A 15000-nucleotide genomic window follows, 5' to 3' on the forward strand; every position below is an offset into this window, starting at 1 on the left:
GTTTTTCCACCCTCTGAAAATCCTATGAAATGTTTAACAAGCCATCCTATAATGATACAACAGCTATTAATGTAACAATACAATAAAACAAATATATTTAAAGATGTTTTTTTTTCATTATTTTAACAATAGGCTAATGTATATTACTTTATATAGATTCTACAAGAAACACAAAACTTAAAAACTAAATTTACAATTGCAGACACAAGGTTCTTGTTCTGCACTGCTGTGTGCTAATGTGCTTCGTACACCTGCAGGACCGCAAGCAAGGTCGCAGAGAAAATGCGGACTGGTTTTTGAGTGATGTGGGCATTTTCTATATGAACAAGTGGAATGGATTGGATACCGACGCACTAAAGGGGCTCTCTACCTCACGCTATGAAGTGAGGGGAAACTGAGTGAATAATGACAGGTTATATGATTATTTATCTAAACTCAGATTCGGGCCACTTTATAATGAATATGTCGCCATGTATTTGTAAAAAAATAAAAAAATAAAAAAAAAATATATATATTTTTTTTAACACCAAATTAGTTAGGGGGGCTTAAGAACATTTTAGGGGGGCTTGAGCCCCCCTAAAATAGGCCTAACAACGCCAATGACTATAAGCTATGTGGGGGAGCCCAGAATTGTTTTTTTACTTAAATGTTCACAATATTTCAACCTTACAATGTATTAAATCCATACGCTGCTATAAAACTGAGTTGTATAGAAATCTCATATTTTTACCAATTTTTCCAGGAGATTTCCCATATTTTGAAATGCAAATATTGATGCTCCTCTGACACACGTACGTAATCAAGGTGTTTTTAAAATCCCCTGATGTTTTATGGTGCTAATGTTGTCCCGGTACCAATATTTCGGTACCGGTACCAAAATGTATTTCGATACTTTTCGGTACTTTTGCAAATAAAGGCGACCACAAAAATTGTCATTATTGGCTTTATTTTAACAAAAAATCTTAGTGTACATTAAACATATGTTTATTATTGCAATTTTGTCCTTAAATAAAATAGTGAACATACTAGACAACTTGTCTTTTAGTAGTAAGTAAACAAACAAAGGCTCCTAATTAGTCGGCTGACGTATGCAGTAACATATTGTGTCATTTATACACCTATTATTTTGTACACATTATGAGGGAAACAATCTTAGGGTACATTAAACATATGTTTATTATTGCAATTTAGACCTTAAATAAAATAGTGAAAATACTAGACAACTTGTCTTTTAGTAGTAAGTAAACAAACAAAGACTCCTAATTAGTCGGCTGACGTATGCAGTAGCATATTGTCATTTATCATTCTATTATTTTGTCAACATTATGAGGGACAAGCTGTAAAAATGGATTATTAATCTACTTGTTCATTTACTGTTAATATCTGCTTATTTTCTGTTTCAACATGTTCTATCTACACTTCTGTTCAAATGTAATAATCACTTATTCTTCTGTTGTTTGATACTTTACATTAGTTTTGGATGATACCACACATTTAGGTATGGATCCGATACCAAGTAGTTACAAGATCATACATTCGTCATATTCAAAGTCCTCATGTGTCCATGGGCGTATTTCCTGACTTTGTAAACATAATATACTTTTTTTTTTTAAAAGAAACAAGATTTTGTGATGCTTAAAAATGTCGATGTAATCATAGTAGTATCGACTAGATACGTTCCTGTACTTGGTATCATTACAGTGGATGTCTGGTGTAGATCCACCCATGGCATTTGTTTACATTGTGATGCCTGTGAGCTTAGACTTAGACTTCCTTTTTATTGTCATTCAAATTTGAACTTTACAGCACAGATAAGAACGAAATTTCGTTACATAAGCTCATGGCAGTGCAGGATAAAAAAAATAAAAATAAAAAGCAATAAGGTGCATATATAAATCAATAAGTATATATATGTATATATATAAAATAAATAAATATATAAATATAAATATATATATGTAAATAAATTACTGTTCAGATAAATATATTGCACTACGGTGTGTAGTGAAGCATGTTTAGCTATTCCTCATCCTCCAGTGATAATGTTACTTGTAAGAAACTTACTTTATTTGTCGCCATGGAGGTGAGGATTAGTGATTTAGAAGTAGCTAAAACACTGCCGACTGCGGCTGGGCATTAGCCGCTAGCTAGCTATCCATGTCTTAAAGCACCTCTTCCTGAGGGCATTTTAGTGTTATTTCACCTTTATCTTTAATTTTTAAGCCAAAATGCATCCGTTCTCCCTTTTCTGTCTACACACTGTGTCTGCTTGTAAGTACTCTGTGTGTGTGTGTGTGCGCTGCCGAACATGCTCCTCTGCTCGTAAACCCAGAAATGTCATGACGTGACGACAACGGGGACGCGGGGGGTTGGGGACCGGTACTTTTTAGAGGCGGTATAGTACCTAATATGATTCATTAGTATCGCGGTACTATAATAGAACTGGTATAGAGTACAACCTAAGTGCTAAACTAACCACAAAATTAGCGCTGCATAAAATATTAAAGGCCTACTGAAATGAATTTTTTTTATTTAAACGGGGATAGCAGATCCATTCTATGTGTCATACTTGATCATTTCGCGATATTGCCATATTTTTGCTGAAAGGATTTAGTAGAGAACGACGATAAAGATCGCAACTTTTGGTATCTGATTAAAAAAAAGCCTTGCCCCTACCGGAAGTAGCGTGACGTAGTCAGTCCTCACATTTTCCTATTGTTTTCAACGCAGCTAGAGCGATTCGGACAGAGAAAGTGACGATTACCCCATTAATTTGAGCAAGGATGAAAGATTCGTGGATGAGGAACGTTACAGTGAAGGACTAGAATGCATTGCAAGACATATCTTTTTTCGCTCTGACCGTAACTTAGGTACAAGCTGGCTCATTGGATTCCACACTCTCTCCTTTTTCTATTGTGGATCACGGATTTGTATTTTAAACCACCTCGGATACTATATCCTCTTGAAAATGAGAGTCGAGAACGCGAAATGGACATTCACAGTGACTTTTATGTCCACGACAATACATCGGCGAAGCTCTTTAGCTACTGAGCTAACGTGATAGCATCGGGCTTTACTGCATATAGAAACAAAATAAATAAATCCCTGACTGGAAGGATAGACAGAAGATCAACAATACTATTAAACCATGGACATGTAAATACACGGTTAATGCTTTCCAGCCTGGCGAAGGTTAACAATGCTGTTGCTAACGACGCCATTGAAGCTAACTTAGCAACCGGACCTCACAGAGCTATGCTAAAAACATTAGCTATCCACCTACGCCAGCCAGCCCTCATCTGCTCATCAACACCCGTGCTCACCTGCGTTCCAGCGATCGACGGTACGACGAAGGACTTCACCCGATCACAGATGCGGTCGGCGAGACGGCAGAAGTTAAGGTGAGTTCGGCGGCTAGCGCGTCTGCTATCCATCTCTGTCCTCCTGGCTGTGTTGCTGTAGCCCGCCGCTAATACACCGATCCCACCTACAACTTTCTTCTTTGCAGTCTCCATTGTTCATTAAACAAATTGCAAAAGATTCACCAACACAGACGTCCAGAATACTGTGGAATTTTGAAATGAAAACAGAGCTTTTTTGTATTGTATTCAATCGGGTACCAATACTTACGTATCGATCGTTTACGTCACGCGCAAACGTCATCATATCTAGACGTTTTCAACCGGAAGTGAAAATTGCACTTTATAAGTTAACCCGGCCGTATTGGCATGTGTTGCAATGTTAAGATTTCATCATTGATATATAAACTATCAGACTGCGTGGTTGGTAGTATTGGCTTTCAGTAGGCCTTTAATATTGCTACTGGACTGATACCAATCCATGTCAAAATGCCAAATATCCGCACCGCCGATAAAAGGTCAGAAACAAAAAAAGGAGTGTTTAAAAATAAAAGTAAATAAAGAGATGCGATGTAAACGATTCAATAATGTTATTTTGTTCTTAGTTCTGAGAGGGAGGTTTTACGGCCATTAGAGGGACCATAATGAGCAAGATCATTTGTATTGGCTATAAAAAGTTATTACCCCAGTGCAGGGAAGTTGCACAAGGAACTAATCTGCATGCTGAACAGCATTAAGAGTAATATTTGGGTTCCTCAAGGCTTCATTAAAAGGGGATTTCAAGACCTCACAATGCTGTCCTCACAAGCCTACGACCTACCTCTTGTCCTCTTTCACTCAACCATCCAATGCACGCCGTAGGGGGAACTTTTTTTTTTTAGCACTGCTCAGCAAGTTTGCTGGAGGCCTGCCGTCGCTCTTTTGTGTGGGAAAGCCGTGGAGCTGCATGCACTTGTGTTCTCTGGTGGAACACAACAGAAGAAAGGTTGAAGATGCACTGTGAAGTATGGCTCATTATTGTATGTTAGATATGCATGAAACGCCAGCTATGTGAAGCACTATTATAATAAGAAGAACCAAAACTGTCAGTAGACAGGGAGCTTTGTCCAGATGACTTTCTTCACATAAAGTGAATCCGCATGCCTCGGTTGTTTTTGTGACTTCATTTGTTCAGGTAGTCATTTCCTGGACCACTTCAGGTCTGATGTGAATGTTGGTCAATAAAATGCAGAGTCGGGTTAGTTACTGAAAACCAGTAACTAGTTACAGTTACTAGTTACTTTATTTCAAAAGTAACTCAGTTACTTACACCAAAAAGTAATGTGTTACTGTGAAAAGTAACGATTTAGTTACTTATATATATATATATATATATATATATATATATATATATATATATATATATATATATATATATATATTTATTTATTTATTTATTTAATTATTATTATTATTATTATTATTATTTTTATTTTTATTTTTATTTTTATTTTTTTTAATTTTTTTGAAGGCCCCATTTAATGCCCTTTTAGCCTTCATTTCAGTACTGTTATTGCACTGGAGAACAATACAATGTGTTGGTCAACTTGACATGCATTTGCACCACTGAACTCTGCTAAGCAATGTGCTCTACATACAACACACAAACAATGTGCTCTACATACAACACACAAACAATGTGCTCTACATACAACACACAAACAATGTGCTCTACATACAACACACAAACAATGTGCTCTACATACAACACACAAACAATGTGCTCTACATACAACACACAAACAATGTGGTCTACATACAACACACAAACAATGTGCTCTACATACAACACACAAAAAATGTGCTCTACATACAACACACAAACAATGTGCTCTACATACAACACACAAACAATGTGCTCTACATACAACACACAAACAATGTGCTCTACATACAACACACAAACAATGTGCTCTACATACAACACACAAACAATGTGCTCTACATACAACACACAAAAAATGTGCTCTACATACAACACACAAACAATGTGCTCTACATACAACACACAAACAATGTGCTCTACATACAACACACAAACAATGTGCTCTACATACAACACACAAACAATGTGCTCTACATACAACACACAAACAATGTGCTCTACATACAACACACAAACAATGTGCTCTACATACAACACACAAACAATGTGCTCTACATACAACACACAAACAATGTGGTCTACATACAACACACAAACAATGTGGTCTACATACAACACACAAACAATGTGGTCTACATACAACACACAAAGACAAAGATATGTTTCAAAGGGCCGATTTGTTTCAGGCCAGAACAAAATGACAAAACTATTTTAAATAGCTGCAACATAACATACATAAGTAACAAACAGCATAAAAACAACATAGCTGTAAACCAAGGAAGACACACACTACATACACAAAGCCTAACCAGGCGTTTTTTTTATTTCAAGGAATTCTGAAATAAAATCATGTCTGAAGCCCAGAACACTCTACACATTTCCCCAGTTTTAGTTTAGATATAAGGAAAGATTGGCCTGGCCCACTAGCATCCCTCTTTATGTTTGTGAACTTTATAGTCTATACATTTAGAGTGATATGATAATCAAACACTCTAGAAGTCTAGAATGAAAGAGCAAAAGTATATAAGAGAGTGTGTACCTTCAGTGCGCAGTGCCTCGTTAAAATCCAGCTGCTGTTGCTTAGCAGGTGAAGTGTGTCTCTCTTTACTAGCTTCGTCGAAGCATGTTGCTTTTGTAGCTGTTTCAGCAGATTTGAATTGCTAGGATAGTATCTTTGATCCAAGACACAACTTACATTCAACTAAATGTTCTTTTCTTTGTGGTCGACAAAAGAAAAGTATTGAGAATATCTCCATGTTAAAAAACTCTGCTTCGGGCTTCGCCATGATGTCTTGTTAGTAAACACAGACAGCGCGCGGCGCGCCTCTTTCTTGTCACCTCTTCCACAGCGCTGCAATAAAACACACTCAGATCTTCTCAGTTTCTAGCCGATACTACATAAAAAATAACGCAGTAAAGCATCATGTTGTAACGGTAACTGAGTTACTGAATATAAAAAAAATAACACGTTAGATTACTATTTACCGCCGAAAGTAACGGCGTTACAGTAACTTTACTTTGTAACGCGTTAGTCCCAACCCTGATAAAATGTAATGAAGACAAACTAGGGCGGGGCGATAAAATGATAACATATATTGCGATAGACACGTAATCGATATCAATAAAAAATGCGTTCGATAAAACGGTTGATAATTTCAGTTTTTCTTCGTCGGAAGAAACCGGAAGTTGCGAAGCAAGGTGGGTTGCATGAACAAAGTTACTCGCTCCCTGGTAACCGAGCAACGCAGAAAGTGATTACTGATCAGTGAGAGTGACACGCGAACAGCCAATCAGGTAACAGTGTCAACTATCATGTTTGGTTGCGCCTTGTTGTTGTTTTGCGGTTGATTCTTTGCATGGAGTGAGAAGAGAAACTAAAACTGAGTGCGTAAAAGAATGAAGAAAGAGGAAAAGTCCCTTCGACAGTATGCCAGTTTTTTAGATTTCTTCAAACGGATCCTGGTGAGACCAATGTGGCCTGTAAATTATGCAAGACGCTCGTCCCTATCAAGACCGGTGCTGCCACACCACCTTAGCCGCGCTCACCCTTTAGAGCACAGCTGTAACTTACTGGCACGAAACCTGCAGAAAATAATTCTTCATTTTGGTTTCTCTGTTTATAATTTCACACTTTGCACTATTTTGTTACACTTTATTTACCATTTCTTACATATTCCTTATTTTTTTACCTTCATTTTAAGAGCTTACTGTTAAGTGTTCAATATGATTTTAACAGTGTGTGCGTGTAATATAAATATATATGTATGTACCGTATTTCCTTGAATAGCCGCCGGGGCGCTAATTAATTTAAAACCTCTTCTCACTCCTGCGTTTACCAAAAGCATGCAGGATTGGCAAGCATGCGCTAATTATTTTAAAACCTCTTCTCACTCCGGCGCTTACCTTATCATGAAAAGCACATTTAATAAAAAAACGTTATTTTGGTCTTACCTTTAGGTATAAATGAGTCCATGTGCAGCTTCTATAGAAGTATTCCTTATCTTTCTTCAGTTTTAAAAGTCTCTCTGTTTCGATGGAGATCTTCCTTTAAGTATTACCTCCTGCTTCGATTGAAAGTCCAGTTCAGAAAACTGTTTTATTTTAGATATGTAATCCTCCATGGTAAAAGTGGAAGCAAACAATGGCTGCTCACTCTTGCTGCGTGTTGTCTTCTTCTGCAGCACCGGTCTTCTGCAGTACCAGCAGTCGCAAGAAGGATCACTAGCGCCCTCTACCACCAGGAGGCGAAAGTCATTTAATGACTCATAATTGACCCGGCGGAAGTGCCAAGCATGCGCTAATTATTTTGAGAAACGAGTTTGACCCGGCTGTAATTCTAGGCAGGCGAATACTATATTCCCGGCGGCAATTCAAGGAAATACGGTATGTATGTATGTATGTATATAACCTTAGAGAACCTTCTTATTGCCCCCTAGGGATGTAACGATTAGAAAATGTGTTATTACGGTTATTGTAACCAGAATTACCATTGTTGTCATTATTATTACGGTATTGTTAAATATGTAAAACAAAAAATACTTACACACCCTGAAATCTCTCTGTTCTGAATAATTACATAAATAACACACATTATATATATTACATAATTAAATACTGTTCTGGCTTCTTAAGAGCCATATTTTTGTTATTTGACTGTTTAAATATGTGTTCAGATCTTCATATTTATACAAATTGCCGAATAAACAAATTCGGTTAAAATCATTGTTTTGTTTTGAATTTGGATGGATAAAATGATTGGTGTGGATAGTAGGGGTATGAATTTTTGGGCACCTAACGATTCGATCAGATGCCGATTCCTGGAGTGACGATTCGTTTTTGAATCGATTCGGTAGTCGATCGAAACCGAATGTAATATTTGGTATAATAATTATAATGAAACTTTTTCAAAACAAGTTACAGGTTACAAAAGCTCATTGGTTGCATGAAGAGGTCCTAAAAAATTGACTCTTAGAGGAAAAAAAAAAAATATATATATATATATATATATATATATATATATATATATATATATATATATATATATATATATATATATATACTACCGTTCAAAAGTTTGGGGTCACATTGAAATGTCCTTATTTTTGAAGGAAAAGCACTGTACTTTTCAATGAAGATAACTTTAAACTAGCCTTTAAAGGCCTACTGAAATGATTTTTTTTTATTTAAACGGGAATAGCAGATCCATTCTATGTGTCATACTTGATCATTTCGCGATATTGCCATATTTTTGCTGAAAGGATTTAGTAGAGAAAATCGACGATAAAGTTCGCAACTTTTGCTCGCTGATAAAAAAAAGCCTTACCTGTAGCGGAAGTAGCGTGACGTCACAGGAGCTAGTATTGCTCACAATTCCCCGTTGTTTACAATGGAGCGAGAGAGATTCGGACCGAGAAAGTGATGATTACCCCATTAATTTGAGCGAGGATGAAAGATTCGTAGATGAGGAACGTTACAGTGAAGGACTTGAGAGGCAGCGATGGACGTATCTTTTTTCGCTCTGAGCGTAACTTAGGTACAAGCTGGCTCATTGGATTCCACACTCTCCTTTTTCTATTGTGGATCACGGATTTGTATTTTAAACCACCTGGGATACTATATCCTCTTGAAAATGAGAGTCGAGAACGCGAAATGGACATTCAGTGCCTTTTATCTCCACGACAATACATCGGCGAAATGCTTTAGCTACGAGCTAACGTGATAGCATCTTGCTTTAACTGCATATAGAAACAAAAGAAATAAACCCCTGACTGGAAGTATAGATAGAAAATCAACAATACTATTAAACCGTGGACATGTAAATACACGGTTAATGCTTTCCAGGCTGGCGAAGGTTAACAATGCTGTGCTAACGACGCCATTGAAGCTAACTTAGCAACCCGACTGCACAGAGCTATGCTAAAAACATTAGCTCTCCACCTACGCCAGCCAGCCCTCATTTGCTCATCAACACCCGTGCTCACCTGCGTTCCAGCGATCGGCAGAAGGACGAAGGACTTCACCCGATGCGTTTGGCGGCCCGGAGACGTAGGAAGTCAAGGTGAAGTCGGCGGCTAGCGCGACTAGCGCGGCTAGCGCTCCAACATAGTCCTCCTGGTTGTGTTGCTGTAGTCCGCTGCTAATACACTGATCCCACCTACAACTGTCTTCTTTGCAGCCTTCATTGTTCATTAAAAAAATTGCAAAAGATGTCCAGAATACTGTGGAATTATGAAATGAAAACAGAGCTTTTTGTATAGGATTCTACGGGGTACCATAACTTCCGTTACTCGGACTTCGTCACGCGCATACGTCATCATACCGCGATGTTTCAGCCGGATATTTCCCGGGAATTTTAAAATGTCACTTTATAAGTTAACCCGGCCGTATTGGCATGTGTTGCAATGTTAAGATGTCATCATTGATATATAAACTATCAGACTGCGTGGTCGGTAGTAGTGGCTTTCAGTAGGCCTTTAACTTGAAAGAAATACACTCTATACATTGCTAATGTGGTAAATGAATATTCTGGCTGCAAATGTCTGGTTTTTGGTGCAATATCTACATAGGTGTATAGAGGCCCATTTCCAGCAACTATCACTCCAGTGTTCTAATGGTACAATGTGTTTGCTCATTGGCTCAGAAGGCTAATTGATGATTAGAAAACCCTTGTGCAATCATGTTCACACATCTGAAAACAGTTTAGCTCGTTACAGAAGCTACAAAACTGACCTTCCTTTGAGCAGATTGAGTTTCTGGAGCATCACATTTGTGGGGTCAATTAAACGCTCAAAATGGCCAGAAAAAGAGAACTTTTCATCTGAAACTCGACAGTTTATTCTTGTTCTTAGAAATGAAGGCTATTCCACAAAATTGTTTGGGTGACCCCAAACTTTTGAACGGTAGTGTATATATATATATAATAGAGGTAAATTATTGGTATTATTCATTATCAATAGTGATATTTCTATTGGTATTTGTATTGCTCCATTTGTAGTGTAATAATGCTCATTGTCATTTCTGTATTATTATTTATTTCACTAACTGCTATCACTTTTATCATCATATTTGTACATGTCGTATTTGCTGATGTTGCTCTGTTGTTGTTGTTTTTGTCTCTCTGTCTTATCCCCCTCATGTCCCCACAATTTCCCCCTCTGTCTTCCTTTTCTCTCTCTCTTTCTATCCCCTCCTGCTCCGGCCTGGCTGCACCAAATGGTAATATAAACACATTTAATAAAGTCAAATACAAATAAGGCAACAAAGAGAAGTATCCCACACTTCTCTTTTGTAAAGTACATTTGTACAGCCGATACGGGCATCTACATCAACTATGTGATTTGCCTGAGAAGCTGAACAGGACAAAAAAAATAAAGAAAACTCATTGAATGAGAAAATTAAAAAAATAAAAATAATGTTGACAATAATACTGTTTTTTGGCAATAATTTGTAGGTCAATATATTGTCAAGCAAAATGTGTATTCGGCGCAGGCCTAGTATTGTGAGAGGTGCACTCACTTTGTATCAGGAGGTCACCTAAGTACTGAAACAAAAGACCGAATGGGCCTCGGTGACATTGTCCTCTGCCTGCACCGCCGCATGAGCTGCTGCTGCATTGGCATTTGTCCAAAGCAAAGCATTTGGAATTTATCTGCCAACATTCCAATCGAGGAGTGAACAACACGCAAATGTTTCCTCCCCTCGGAGAAAAGAAGGCTGCCTAACCACGGCCAGCGCTGATCAGGTGGTGTGCATGTGAATAGCTGCTTAAAGGCAGTACAATCCTTTAAAGCCAGGCGGACTATATGAAATCCAGTGCATGACACTTTCTGATGTGTGTCGAGAGGAACCAACAGAGCCTTGCGTCCCTTGATACTTGCTTTTATTAAGATGGCTAATTAAATAGCTAGGCCACAGAAGGAGGCAGGGGACCATCATAATTGGGGCTGTCAGTTAACTGTTTGGGAGGCTGATTGTAGGACCATTACCATCCCAGTCTATTGTGATGCTCTCTCCCTGGTGGTGATGGGATCACAGGTGCAGCAACACCCGCGCTCCTCGTGTGGACAGCAGATGTGGTCAAAACCAGCTCAGTTGACAGGAACCACAAAAGAGTCTCAATATAAACAAAGAAATGAGACAACAAATGCTCTTGAAGGGGCATTGAACAACTCTTGGAGGGCGTCCAGAGCCTCCAATGGGTCTATTTACTAGGAGTGCACAAAAAATAAATTCACATCCGAATCGCGATTCTTATTCATCTTGATTCTAATTTTTTTTAAATTTGCTGAAGGATATACCCCACTATTTGGACGGATATGCAATTTTTTTGTCAGAATGTAATCCAGAAACGTTTTTAACTTGATGACAGTAAGCAGGGCTGGGCGATGTATGGAATATTCTGGATATATCGTGGGTTTGTCTCTGTGCGATATAGAAAATGACTACCGTAATTTCCGGACTATAAGCCGCTACTTTTTCCCCTCGTTCTGGTCCCTGCGGCTTATACAAGGGTGCGGCTTATATACGGCCTGTTCTTCTCCGACACCGACGAAGAGGATTTCGGTGGTTTTAGTACGCAGGAGGAAGACGATGACACAATGATTAAAGACTGACTTTTCATATACCGGTAGGCTGGTTATTTTGATAATGTACAGGCGAGCACTTTAAAGTTAAAGTTAAAGGTAAAGTTTGTATTACTTTGCACCGTTGTATTATTTGTACTCTGCACGAATGCTGTTCGCCATGTCAAAGATGTGAAAGTTTGATTGAATGATTGAAAGATTTATTGTTAATAAATGGGACACTTTGCGTTCCCAAACAGTCATCTCTCTCCCGACAATCCCCTCCGTGGTAGCAGGAACCCCTATATACTACGCTAATTACACATCAAAACCCTGCGGCTTATAGTCGGGTGCGGCTTATATATGGAGCAATCTGTATTTTCCCCTAAATTTAGCTGGTGCGGCTTATAGTCAGGTGCGGCTTATAGTCCGAAAATTACGGTATATCGTAGGGGTGTAACGGTACACAAAAATTTCAGTTCGGTACGTACCTCGGTTTAGAGGTCACGATTCGGTTCATTTTCAGTACAGTAAGAAAACAACAAAATATACATTTTTGGGTTATTTATTTACCAAATTTACAAAACTTCCACCAAAAATATTTTTCTAAGTGGAATATTTGATGTGAAGTAATGGGAACCTTGGATAGGTCAATAATTCATAATAACATTGAATTTGATTCAATATTATGTTTTGAGCAATGACAGTTTGAAAGAAAAAAAACAGCTTTGTTTTATTAGTCAACATTGCAACTTTTTCTAAAAGACATTTAACCCTTAAAGGCCTACTGAAAGCCACTACTAGCGACCACGCAGTCTGATAGTTTATATATCAATGATGAAATCTTAACATTGCAACACATGCCAATACGGCCGGGTTAACTTATAAAGTGACATTTTAAAATTCCCGACACACTTCAGGTTGAAAAACTCCTTTGGATATGATTTATGCGCGTGACGTCACAAAATCCACGGAAGTGGTTGGACCCCATCGGACCCGATACAAAAACCTCTTGTTTTCTTCGACAAAATTCCACAGTATTCTGGACATCTGTGTTGGTGAATCTTTTGCAATTTGTTTAATGAACAATGGAGGCTGCGAAGAAGAACGTTGTAGGTGGGATCGATCGGTGTATTAGCGGCTAAGTACAATACTTACAGCAACACAACAAGGACTACTTACTACGCCTAGCCGATGCTTGCCGCCAAACCCACGGATGAAGTCCTTCGTCGCGCCGTCGATCGCTGGAACGCAGGTGAGCACGGCTGTTGATGGGAAGATGAGGGCTGGCTGGCGTAGGTGAAGCGCAAATTTTTTTATCATAGTTCTGTGTGGTCCGGTTGCTAAGTTGCTAAATTAGCCTTAGCGTCGTTAGCAACAGCATTGTTAAGCCTTACCAGGCTGAGAATTTTTAACCATGTAGTTACATGTACATGGTTTAATAGTATTGTTGGTCTTCTGTCTATCCTTCCAGTCAGGGGTTTATTTCTTTTGTTTCTATCTTCATTTGAGAACGATGCTATCACGTTAGCTCAGTAGCTAAGTGTGTCACCGATGTATTGTCGTGGAGATAAAAGTCACTTTAAATGTCCATTTCGCGTGCTCGACTCTCATTTTCAAGAGGATATAGTATCTGAGGTGGTTTAAGATACAAATCCGTGATCCACAATAGAAAAAGGAGAGAGTGTGGAATCCAATGAGCCAGCTTGTACCTAAGTTACGCTCAGAGCAAAAAAAGATATGTCCATCACTGCCTCTCTAGTCCTTCACTGTAACGTTCCTCATCTACAAATCTTTCATCCTCGCTCAAATTAATGGGGTAATCGTCGCTTTGTCACTCCGAATCTCGCTCCATTGTAAACAACGGGGAATTGTGAGGAATACTAGCTCCTGTGACGTCACGCTACTTCCGCTACAGGCAAGGTTTTTTTTTTATCAGCGAGCAAAAGTTGCGAACTTTATCGTCGATTTTCTCTACTAAATCCTTTCAGCAAAAATATGGCAATATCGCGAAATGATCAAGTATGACACATAAAATGGATCTGCTATTCCCGTTTAAATAAAAAAAATTCATTTCAGTAGGCCTTTCAGCTTTTTTATTTCACCTTTGTTATGTTTTTGTTTATTTGAATAGTATTTTTAGAATGTGCCGTGGGCCTTTAAAACATTAGCTGTGGGCCGCAAATGGCCTCCGGGGCACACTTTTGACACCCCTGCTATAGATAATAAAAAATTAAATGTGATAAATCTATGGATAAAAAGCAGAGCCTGGCGACGCATGCGCGTTTATCATAACTCTCTCTCTCTGTCTCTGCCCCTCCCTCACCAATGCTGCTGCGCGCACAATTTGTTTTGTTTTTAACCCTTTCTTAACCCTGAACGTACATCGAAAATACACTCAACCCTAACTCAAAATGCCGGACATTTGAGGCATTTAAGAAACTCCGCCCTGACAGCCCCGCAAAAGACGACATGTCCGGTGAAAAGAGGACGTATGGTCAGTCTATCCTAGCCCGTTAGCTGCTAGCATGCCGTGTGTTGTGCCTCAGTGTGCATTGTTTACACAACGTGCGTTACGCTACTTAATATGTCCGTGTGGAAACTCGTTCGGTACACCTCCGAACCGAACCGAAACCCCCGTACCGAAACGGTTCAATACAAATACACGTACGTGAAGCATGAAGTTGGCGTGAGGCAGGGCACTTTTCCGTACTCCGTTCACTCTTGATACGTCTCATTTTTGCCGTAAAAAAAAGAGCGCAGGACAGGTTTTTGTGCTCTTAATACATGAGGCTCCTGGTGTGTTATCATGTGTTCATAAGCAGGGGCGACCAGGTAGCGCCAAATCAACTTGTCCATATTTATTTGTGGCGGGCCCCCACAATGCAATTGTACTGAAACTTTCTACATTTTTCACATTTTTGATTACCTTATG

General features: G+C 38.7%; 1 protein-coding gene across 2 annotated transcripts in view; it reads left to right on the forward strand.

The window, feature by feature from the left end:
- dclk2a (doublecortin-like kinase 2a) overlaps positions 1 to 15000 on the forward strand; it is a 112565-nt gene that overhangs the window by 13992 nt on the left and 83573 nt on the right. The gene's annotated exons all lie outside the window — the stretch shown is intronic.

The sequence above is a fragment of the Entelurus aequoreus genome, linkage group LG22, assembly GCF_033978785.1.
Source record: "Entelurus aequoreus isolate RoL-2023_Sb linkage group LG22, RoL_Eaeq_v1.1, whole genome shotgun sequence".
NCBI classification, from domain to species: domain Eukaryota; kingdom Metazoa; phylum Chordata; class Actinopteri; order Syngnathiformes; family Syngnathidae; genus Entelurus; species Entelurus aequoreus.